General features: G+C 40.5%; 1 long non-coding RNA gene across 1 annotated transcript; it reads left to right on the top strand.

The window, feature by feature from the left end:
- The first annotated feature begins 1,039 nt into the window (after nt 1-1,039).
- On the top strand, nt 1,040-3,891 carry LOC126379641 (uncharacterized). Its single transcript, XR_007568354.1, has 2 exons — nt 1,040-1,536; nt 2,411-3,891. It is a non-coding gene; the product is annotated as an uncharacterized LOC126379641 (long non-coding RNA).
- Nucleotides 3,892-12,888: the final 8,997 nt, after the last annotated feature.

Genomic DNA, 12,888 nt, shown 5'->3' with positions numbered 1-12,888 from the left:
TTTGTTGTAAAACCGTTAAACTCTAAAAAAATAAACAGTGGGAACTGTGCTCGGATGTTTTTCTCCGCTCCCTCCCACAGTAATAAAACACTTTATTGCACACAAAACAAAACTTACAAGTCTACACGTTAACACGCTACAAGTTACAAGTGTAAATTACGTTTATTGTTGGTCCCGGTTAGAGATGCACGATTTTTTACTTTGAATCGATTTTTTGGATCGTAAAACTCTGAATCGATCCTTGGATCGGATCGTATCCTTTTGAATCGATCTTGTGAAAATTGCTTTTAAAATCGTAATCTAAATTTGCAAAGATTTCATAAAATAAAACACATTTTTAGCTATAAAAAACAAATTTTAATAATGTAAAGAAAATAATTAACAAAAATAAATTACAAATGCCAATTATCTACGTCTAAACTTTTCAAAAATAACAATTTGGAAAGTCTTCCGGTAGCAATCTATTGCGACTTTCGTCTAATGTTATATAGCGAGAGAGAAAAGGCGTTCAGATGGTGTAGAGGTAGCCACGATCGCCAAATATCGCAAGGCCGTCGTACCTAACTGTTGCCATACTGTTTTTCGAGTTGACCAGTAAGAAATCGGATTAGCTTTCCGATTAAGCACAGGTTCGGATGCTTTGTAACAGAAACATTGCGTGCGACGGAGTGTTTTAATTTTAAATATACTTATCTAGTGTCGGTATTCGTTTGTATGTATTTGATCTTTCTTAAGATAACAAGTTGATTGTCTGTGAATGCGATCTGAAGGATGCGATTCATCTTACTTATGAATCGAATCGAATAAAGATCGCATTGAAGTGAATCGATTCAAAAAATCGCTAGATCGTATTAACTTGAATCGATATTCACAAAAATCGAATCGTAATGTGCATCCCTAGTCCCGGTTACTATTTACTGATGTAAGTAAATAGTAACCGGGATCATAACCCTGACAACAGGGTTGATGAGGCTGGTATTCCACCTCACAACCTATACTATAAGAAGAATGAATTTTGTCCAAATCGATAAGTTTGTTTTTCCCTAACAAACGTGTCACGTGATTTTGTTCATATTTTGACATAAAGTCACGACTTATTTGGGTTCACATATTAGCACCAATCGACAAAACGACATAATTATATCGTCAGAATCGATAAAACGACCGTGACAAAATTTTATTGTGTTGCGCATCTTAGCCCTACAGAAAAACGCTTGAGGTTTTAACTAAAGCGACCTTATGTAGGTAGGCAAAAATCTCTGTTAAAATACTTTTGAAATACTTACCGATCTTCTGACAGTACTTATCAAAAATTCTCACAAGTTTGTCACTGTCAAAAATTATCCGTTTACCTTCGTAATTTTAGTAATTATTTAAAATTCACCGTACTTTTACAATGGACACACCACAGCATAGTTTATCTCGAGCAAACAGTGCCACTTCTACTGAAAGCGGCAAAGTTTTCGACAAATATAAATCTTGGTATAAAGTCGATATTGATGGCGCGTATATTACGAAGAACTATGATGCAACTTGGTAAGTAGGAACATCCAAAATCTAATACGCCACAAAAATCAGACAACAACAAACACAATACACAACTGCAACAAATCTCAACGACAACAACAATCAAAAACAATAACACAACAACTGCAATAAAAACAACAAACAACAATACAAAAACAACAATTGCAATAAATTTCTTTTGATGTTTTTGTAGGTTGTCTGTCAGTTGATTTGATTTGATTGATTTGATTTTTTATAGGATACACTTCGGAGAGTGTGCGCGGGAACTTCACGAGTTAATTCCACCCACTCCATTCCATCTACGGACAACTAGACATCGGCAGACAGTTCATTTTCATATTGTGGATATACCACCAATCCGCACTAAACATTTCTCTTCCTTTTTGATGCGAACGGCAAAGGACTGGAACTGTCTGCCGTCGTCTGTTTTTCCAACTCGTTATAATGTAGGAGTCTTCAAGGCTAGAGTGAATAGGCATTCGTGTAAGCGTGATCTATTCTAGACCAAATCGTCACTTACCATCAAATGAGATTGTGGTCAAACGAGAGCCTATGTTATTAAAAAAAAAACATTATCTTACTTTTTTTTTAAAGAACGTATTGGGCTCTCCCCTGAGGTTTTTTGCAGATTTTTCCTCAGCTAAATAGGTTGTGAAGCTGCAGTAGTTTTAGGCGGATGAGACGTTTGCTATGTAAAAAATGACGATTCAAATTGTAACTGTTACCTACTGAATAAAGATATTTTTGAATTTGATACGATTCAAGACTAAACTAAGATCGACGGGGGGTGAGGTAAACCTAGCTCAGCCGCTGGTGGGGGACGGAGAGTTGCCGCTATATTCCTTATTCTATGCCGTTACTATCTATTATTTAAACTCCCCAGGACCGCACCGAAAAGGAAAAAACCACACAGGATTCGCAAGAAGATCGTCGTGCAGAATTTACCATACAACAAGGAACAAGCGAAAGAAAAAATACTGTATGGAAAACCAAAAGACACCGTACTCAACCACAAAGTTATACTCGATTTTGCCGTTCAATTATTCGTCGTATTAATCTTCATACTAATGACTTACTGTGGTTATGTGTACATAGTACCATTTGATCCTTTATTATTCACCCAAGACTATCTAAACAGCAATAGTTATGACGGAATTTATTAATTTAGTCCGACAATGTTCAATATAATTCTAGTCAATAATATAATTATTGTAGCATCCCACCTGTATCCTGTGTCTACCCCGACAGAGGTGAATAGTACACCCACTCACAGACAGACATAAGACACAGAAAGACACAGGACACAGACAGACACATGACATGGACAAGCACAAGACATGTACAGACACACAACACAGATAGACACATGACACGAACAGGCCCAGGATACAGACAGACACATACAGACACACGACACAGATAGACACATACCGTAGGATCGTAGTAAGTGGAATACCGGGGTCTCTGCCTACACCAATCGAAAAAAGGCGTGACGTGAGTGAAGTATTGCAATGCACCTTCACGCATCCTATTCCTGCCTCTGCCCACCCTTATAAGAATCATGGGCGTGTATTTATTAACTTATGTACTTACTTCCTTCGTTTATTATATTAATATCAGGTCACTGCGTTGATTTAACACAGTTCATAAAGGACAAAAGTAAGTAAATTACTTTTTGCGTTTTTAGATTTTTACAAATAAAGCTTTTGTAAAGTAAGAAATCGAAATAAAACAAATAATGTTGTTATTTAATATAAATGTTAACTTTATTTATTGTCAACAGCTTTAGGTATATGTTTAGTGTAAATAAATGAATAATGAGAAATAAAAAATCCAAAAAAAAATAAACAGTTTAAAATAGTGTCATTTTCTTTTTCATACTAAAAGCCATATTTTTTCTATAAAATTTTTTGGCGGGAACGGGACAGTTGCTTTCTTCATTGAATAATCTAAATAATTAATACGAAGTGGTGTTTTGTGGTTAATGATCGCATTAAGTTAGTCGGAAGACATTCGCGAGTGTTATTATGTCGGAGTGTTCAATAAACAAAGTGTATCAGCCTATTTTCGCTTCGTAGCAGGAAGCCGCTTCATTACTCGAAAGTTTATGCGGACTTTTGAGTTAATTCGTTTGGGGTTTGGAGTAGGAGTCTACTCCAAGGGTGGGGGCTTAGGTTTCATCATCATCACCTTTCATGATTTCATTAATCATCAAGAAAAAAAAAGTAAGACATGGCTGTATGGGCATAGTTCCCTTTGGCTTACCCTTCGGGAAAAAAAAAAACTATAAACATTTGAATGAGGGAATTTCCAGGCTACTTTCACCATAATATAGATGGCGTTATTGTACAACTTTAACGTGATAATTACCTATTTTCTCTGTACTCTCAAGCAACAATTATTTTCATATATATCGTCACTACGCAAAATTACGTAAGCACCAAAATTCCATTTCAAGAAAAAGCCGTGCCCCAAGTAATAAACTGCCTATATACGTCCCACTGCTGGGCACAGGCCTCCCCTCAATCAACCGGAGGGGGTATGGAGCATACTCCACCACGCTGCTCCACTGCGGGTTGGTGGAGGTGTTTTTACGGCTAATAGCCGGGACCAACGGCTTAATGTGCCCTCCGAAGCACGGAATCATCTTACTTTTTCGGACAATCAGGTGATTCAAGCCTGAAAAGTCCTTACCACACAAAGGACAGTCTCACAAAGTGATTTCGACAATGTCCCCATCGGGAATCGAACCCGGACCTCCAGATCGTGAACTTAACGCTCTAACCACTAGACCACCGAGGCTGTTATACGTCATCTCATCATAAGCTAGTAGGAGTTCACCAGCGTCTGAGCAACAATGTTTAACAGACCAGCTGACAGAACTATACTTTTCTCTTTCGTACTAGCCTGCATGATAGCTTTCTGTCCTGTTCTCAAGTTAATCTAAATATGATGTGGCTAGTTCAAAATTTGGTTCCAAATTTGACAAAGCAGCTGACAGAATAATATACACGTCTCTTTCGCACTCGGCTGTGTAGTATATATACTTCTGTCCTGTCGTCATTGCCCATTCATGAACTATGAATCAATGATTAATGACAGTAAAATACACAAGGCTCATACCCCAAGTACTTACTACCATACCCCAAGTACTTACTACCATACCCCAAGTACTTGGTACTATACCCCAAGTACTTACTACCATACCCCAAGTACTTGGTACCATACCCCAAGTACTTACTACCATACCCCAAGTACTTACTACCATACCCCAAGTACTTACTACCATACCCCAAATACTTACTACCATACCCCAAGTACTTGGTACCATACCCCAAGTACTTACTACCATACCCCAAGTACTTACTACCATACCCCAAGTACTTGGTACCATACCCCAAGTACTTGGTACCAAACCCCAAGTACTTACTACCATACCCCAAGTACTTGGTACCATACCCCAAGTACTTACTACCATATCCCAAGTACTTACTACCATACCCCAAGTACTTACTACCATACCCCAAGTACTTACTACCATACCCCAAGTACTTACTACCATACCCCAAGTACTTGGTACCATACCCCAAGTACTTACTACCATACCCCAAGTACTTGGTACCATACCCCAAGTACTTACTACCATACCCCAAGTACTTACTACCATACCCCAAGTACTTACTACCATACCCCAAGTACTTGGTACCATACCCCAAGTACTTGGTACCAAACCCCAAGTACTTACTACCATACCCCAAGTACTTGGTACCATACCCCAAGTACTTACTACCATACCCCAAGTACTTACTACCATATCCCAAGTACTTACTACCATACCCCAAGTACTTACAACCATACCCCTAGTACTTACTACCATACCCCAAGTACTTGGTACCATACCCCAAGTACTTGGTACCATACCCCAAGTACTTACTACCATACCCCTAGTACTTACTACCATACCTCAAGTACTTACTACCATACCCCAAGTACTTACAACCATACCCCAAGTACTTACTACCATACCCCAAGTACTTGGTACCATACCCCAAGTACTTGGTACCATACCCCAAGTACTTACTACCATACCCCAAGTACTTGGTACCATACCCCAAGTACTTACTACCATACCCCAAGTACTTACTACCATACCCCAAGTACTTACTACCAAACCCCAAGTACTTACTACCATACCCCAAGTACTTACTACCATACCCCAAGTACTTACTACCATACCCCAAGTACTTACTACCATACCCCAAGTACTTGGTACCAAACCCCAAGTACTTACTACCATACCCCAAGTACTTACTACCATACCCCAAGTACTTGGTACCAAACCCCAAGTACTTACAACCATACCCCAAGTACTTACTACCATACCCCAAGTACTTACTACAATACCCCTAGTACTTACTACCATACCTCAAGTACTTACTACCATACCCCAAGTACTTGGTACCATACCCCAAGTACTTACTACCATACCCCAAGTACTTGGTACCATACCCCAAGTACTTGGTACCAAACCCCAAGTACTTACTACCATACCCCAAGTACTTACTACCATACCCCAAGTACTTACTACCATACCCCAAGTACTTGGTACCAAACCCCAAGTACTTACTACCATACCCCAAGTACTTACTACCATACCCCAAGTACTTACTACGAAACCCCAAGTACTTACTACCATACCCCAAGTACTTACTACCATACCCCAAGTACTTACTACCATACCCCAAGTACTTACTACCATACCCCAAGTACTTGGTACCAAACCCCAAGTACTTACTACCATACCCCAAGTACTTACTACCATACCCCAAGTACTTACTACCATACCCCAAGTACTTACTACCATACCCCAAGTACTTACTACCATACCCCAAGTACTTACTACCATACCCCAAGTACTTGGTACTATACCCCAAGTACTTACTACCATACCCCAAGTACTTGGTACCATACCCCAAGTACTTGGTACCATACCCCAAGTACTTACTACCATACCCCTAGTACTTACTACCATACCCCAAGTACTTGGTACCATACCCCAAGTACTTGGTACCATACCCCAAGTACTTACTACCATACCCCAAGTACTTACTACCATACCCCAAGTACTTACTACCATACCCCAAGTACTTGGTACCAAACCCCAAGTACTTACTACCATACCCCAAGTACTTACTACCATACCCCAAGTACTTGGTACTATACCCCAAGTACTTACTACCATACCCCAAGTACTTGGTACCATACCCCAAGTACTTGGTACCATACCCCAAGTACTTACTACCATACCCCTGTACTTACTACCATACCTCAAGTACTTACTACCATACCCCAAGTACTTGGTACCATACCCCAAGTACTTACTACCATACCCCAAGTACTTGGTACCATACCCCAAGTACTTACTACCATACCCCAAGTACTTACTACCATACCCCAAGTACTTACTACCATACCCCAAGTACTTGGTACTATACCCCAAGTACTTACTACCATACCCCAAGTACTTGGTACCATACCCCAAGTACTTGGTACCATACCCCAAGTACTTACTACCATACCCCTAGTACTTACTACCATACCTCAAGTACTTACTACCATACCCCAAGTACTTGGTACCATACCCCAAGTACTTACTACCATACCCCAAGTACTTGGTACCATACCCCAAGTACTTACTACCATACCCCAAGTACTTACTACCATACCCCAAGTATACCAAGTATACCCCAAGAGGGCTGTTTGAAGAGCTTACATGGAACAGATTAAAGAAAAGGTTAACGTCGTGTCTTATAGGGAAGTCAAGGAATTGGCCTTTGATAGACTGGAATGGAAAATGCTACACCGACAAGAGCGTGGCTCTTAAATTGATGATGATGATGACTGTTTAAAAATAGTAAGTAAACCAATTTCTAAAACAAGATATAATGAAGCGATGGCATGCCAGGACAAACCCAAGACGGTTTATTGGTATGTCTGCATTATTCCATTTATATGTACATTTTTTTGGTTAAATAAAAAAAAAAAGTACTTACTACCATACCCCAAGTACTTACTACCATACCCCAAGTACTTGGTACCAAACCCCAAGTACTTACTACCATACCCCAAGTACTTACTACCATACCCCAAGTACTTACAACCATACCCCAAGTACTTACTACCATACCCCAAGTACTTGGTACCATACCCCAAGTACTTGGTACCATACCCCAAGTACTTACTACAATACCCCTAGTACTTACTACCATACCTCAAGTACTTACTACTATACCCCAAGTACTTGGTACCATACCCCAAGTACTTACTACCATACCCCAAGTACTTGGTACCATACCCCAAGTACTTACTACCATACCCCAAGTACTTGGTACCAAACCCCAAGTACTTACTACCATACCCCAAGTACTTACTACCATACCCCAAGTACTTACTACCATACCCCAAGTACTTACTACCATACCCCAAGTACTTGGTACCAAACCCCAAGTACTTACTACCATACCCCAAGTACTTACTACCATACCCCAAGTACTTACTACCATACCCCAAGTACTTACTACCATACCCCAAGTACTTGGTACCAAACCCCAAGTACTTACTACCATACCCCAAGTACTTACTACCATACCCCAAGTACTTACAACCATACCCCAAGTACTTACTACCATACCCCAAGTACTTACTACCATACCCCAAGTACTTACTACCATACCCCAAGTACTTGGTACCAAACCCCAAGTACTTACAACCATACCCCAAGTACTTACTACCATACCCCAAGTACTTACTACCAAACCCCAAGTACTTACTACCAAACCCCAAGTACTTACTACCATACCCCAAGTACTTACTACCATACCCCAAGTACTTACTACCATACCCCAAGTACTTGGTACCAAACCCCAAGTACTTACTACCATACCCCAAGTACTTACTACCATACCCCAAGTACTTACTACCATACCCCAAGTACTTACTACCATACCCCAAGTACTTACTACCATACCCCAAGTACTTACTACCATACCCCAAGTACTTACTACCATACCCCAAGTACTTGGTACCAAACCCCAAGTACTTACTACGAAACCCCAAGTACTTACTACCATACCCCAAGTACTTGGTACCAAACCCCAAGTACTTACTACCATACCCCAAGTACTTACTACCATACCCCAAGTACTTACTACCATACCCCAAGTACTTACTACCATACCCCAAGTACTTGGTACCAAACCCCAAGTACTTACTACCATACCCCAAGTACTTACTACCATACCCCAAGTACTTACAACCATACCCCAAGTACTTACTACCATACCCCAAGTACTTACTACCATACCCCAAGTACTTACTACCATACCCCAAGTACTTGGTACCAAACCCCAAGTACTTACTACCATACCCCAAGTACTTACTACCATACCCCAAGTACTTACTACCATACCCCAAGTACTTGGTACCAAACCCCAAGTACTTACTACCATACCCCAAGTACTTACTACCATACCCCAAGTACTTACAACCATACCCCAAGTACTTACTACCATACCCCAAGTACTTACTACCAAACCCCAAGTACTTACTACCAAACCCCAAGTACTTACTACCATACCCCAAGTACTTACTACCATACCCCAAGTACTTACTACCATACCCCAAGTACTTGGTACCAAACCCCAAGTACTTACTACCATACCCCAAGTACTTACTACCATACCCCAAGTACTTACTACCATACCCCAAGTACTTACTACCATACCCCAAGTACTTACTACCATACCCCAAGTACTTACTACCATACCCCAAGTACTTACTACCATACCCCAAGTACTTGGTACCAAACCCCAAGTACTTACTACCATACCCCAAGTACTTACTACCATACCCCAAGTACTTACTACCAAACCCCAAGTACTTACTACCAAACCCCAAGTACTTACTACCATACCCCAAGTACTTACTACCATACCCCAAGTACTTACTACCATACCCCAAGTACTTGGTACCAAACCCCAAGTACTTACTACCATACCCCAAGTACTTACTACCATACCCCAAGTACTTGGTACCAAACCCCAAGTACTTACTACCATACCCCAAGTACTTACTACCATACCCCAAGTACTTACTACGAAACCCCAAGTACTTACTACCATACCCCAAGTACTTGGTACCAAACCCCAAGTACTTACTACCATACCCCAAGTACTTACTACCATACCCCAAGTACTTACTACCATACCCCAAGTACTTACTACCATACCCCAAGTACTTGGTACCAAACCCCAAGTACTTACTACCATACCCCAAGTACTTACTACCATACCCCAAGTACTTACTACCATACCCCAAGTACTTGGTACCAAACCCCAAGTACTTACTACCATACCCCAAGTACTTACTACCATACCCCAAGTACTTGGTACCATACCCCAAGTACTTACTACCATACTCCAAGTACTTGGTACCAAACCCCAAGTACTTACTACCAAACCCCAAGTACTTACTACCATACCCCAAGTACTTACTACCATACCCCAAGTACTTACTACCATACCCCAAGTACTTACTACCATACCCCAAGTATTTACTACCATACCCCAAGTACTTGGTACCAAACCCCAAGTACTTACTACCATACCCCAAGTACTTACTACCATACCCCAAGTACTTACTACCATACCCCAAGTACTTACTACCATACCCCAAGTACTTGGTACCAAACCCCAAGTACTTACTACCATACCCCAAGTACTTACTACCATACCCCAAGTACTTACTACCATACCCCAAGTACTTGGTACCAAACCCCAAGTTCTTACTACCATACCCCAAGTACTTACTACCATACCCCAAGTACTTACTACCATACCCCAAGTACTTACTACCATACCCCAAGTACTTACTACCATACCCCAAGTACTTGGTACCAAACCCCAAGTTCTTACTACCATACCCCAAGTACTTACTACCATACCCCAAGTACTTACTACCATACCCCAAGTACTTGGTACCATACCCCAAGTACTTACTACCATACCCCAAGTACTTGGTACCATACCCCAAGTACTTACTACCATACCCCAAGTACTTACTACCATACCCCAAGTACTTGGTACCAAACCCCAAGTACTTGGTACCATACCCCAAGTACTTACTACCATACCCCAACTACTTACTACCATACCCCAAGTACTTACTACCATACCCCAAGTACTTGGTACCAAACCCCAAGTACTTGGTACCAAACCCCAAGTACTTACTACCATACCCCAAGTACTTACTACCATACCCCAAGTACTTACTACCATACCCCAAGTACTTGGTACCATACCCCAAGGACCGTATAGTCATTGGTTCACAATTGAGAAGAGGCTATGAACGTGCAAAAATCCTGAAGATGACCGTCTGCTTGACTATGGAAGGTAGTCGACGACGTAATTTTTTTTTGCCCCTCTTATATTTGTCTGACTGGGCAACGCTTCAGGGTAGGACTTCTTGATAACCGTTATTGAATGGGCCAGGTCTCCAGGTGGTATCCGATGACGTACATTTCACCAAAAACAATGTCACATTTATAATTGCCTCCTACAGAAAACGCACACACGCCTTCCTCTATTTGCCGTGACAATATCATGAAAACATAAAACACCAAGAGAAAAAAAATATTCAAGCTTTGGTTACTACGCAGCGATTAGCAAAATAATGTACCAGGATAGTATAAGCAAGTAGGAGTTCACCAGCGTCTGAGCAACATTGACAGAACAGCTGACAGAACAATACATGCCTCTTTCCCACTAGCCTGTATGGTGTATATTTCTGTCCTGTTATCATCGTCCATTCATGATATCATTTATGAATGATTAATTTGACAAGGACAGAAAGATAGTATACTGCCTAGTGCGAAAGAAACACAGGTAGTTCTGTCATTAATCATATATTCGTGGTATCATGAATGGGCAATGAGAACAGGACGGAAATATACCATACAGTGTAGAGCGGAAGAGTCTATATTGTTCTGACAAACTTCGAACCAAATTTTGAACTACCCGCATTATATTTAGATTAACTTGAAAACAGGACAGAAAGATAGCATTGGGCCTAGTACGAAAGAGATATGTTTCGTTCTGACTGCTGGTTAGTCAAATATTGTCTGGCTGTACGCTCACGAAGACCTTCTACAAACTCATGTTGTCCTGGTACTACATTTGCGAGTGGTTGTATTTTTCATGAGAAAGTGGAGGAAGCAAGAGAAGTGTGTCCGGATTTGAAGCAAATGGAATTCCATAGTCACTGCGATCACAAAATATTATCTTCGATTTCTATTTGCCGCATCAACGTTCTATGAACGCATTAACACAATGAGAAAGATCATAAACAGAATAATCCTTGCTGTGCCTTGGCTGTTTACTTCAAAACATGGTTGCTATGAAGCGATTCGCTGAATGGTGTACCAGGGTAGCATAAGCTAGTAGGAGTTCACCAGCGTCTGAGCAACAATGTTTAACAGACCAGCTGACAGAACTATTCTTTTCTCTTTCGCACTAGCCTGCATGCTAGCTTTCTGTCCTGTTCTCTAGTTAATCTAAATATGATGCGGGTAGTTCAAAATTTGGTTCCAAGTTTGACAAAGCAGCTGACAGAATAATATGCACGTCTCTTTCGCACTCGGCTGTGTAGTATACTTCTGTCCTGTCGTCATTGCCCATTCATGAACTATGAATGAATGATTAACGACAGAAAAATATACTAGGCTCAAAACTATCTTTCTGTCCTTATCAAATTAATCATTCATAAATAGTACAATGAATAGACAATGACAACAGTTTTTTTTTAATTGATGGCCTGGTTACAAGAGCCTCAAGCCAAGTCTTAAAAACAAAAATAAACAGCATTAGATCAAAATGACCATCATTTGCATAAAAGGCGGTCATGTATTTTTATAGAAGTATTACGACTTACGGCCGTGGAACCATGCCATTAATTAAAAAAATCGCCCCATAAGTTAACCTATTTATTTTTAAAAGCATTTTTGTTGTAAATAGTTACCACCTCCTTACTGTATTGCTTATTATTATATTGTTACCTCAGATTATTCACATAGCCACAGAGCCTGAGCGATTTAGTGTTCCTGTATTAAAATAAAATACATCAATGGATTTAGGTGTCATTCTTTATCCCTTGGTCATTACACATCTCCGTAGTTTTGTCCCTAAGTAAGTACTTGGTACCAGACCCCAAGTACTTAGTTTCAGGAAGGAGGAGTACCGTCGACGTAGAGTAGTACAAGGCGGTGGCGGCTAAGGAAAACTAGTTTCGGCGAAGGATGTGTGGCAA

Source organism: Pectinophora gossypiella, chromosome 29, assembly GCF_024362695.1.
Source record: "Pectinophora gossypiella chromosome 29, ilPecGoss1.1, whole genome shotgun sequence".
NCBI classification, from domain to species: Eukaryota; Metazoa; Arthropoda; class Insecta; order Lepidoptera; family Gelechiidae; genus Pectinophora; species Pectinophora gossypiella.
Note: the sequence above shows the minus strand (reverse complement) of the source record. Positions and strands in the feature narration are given on the sequence as shown.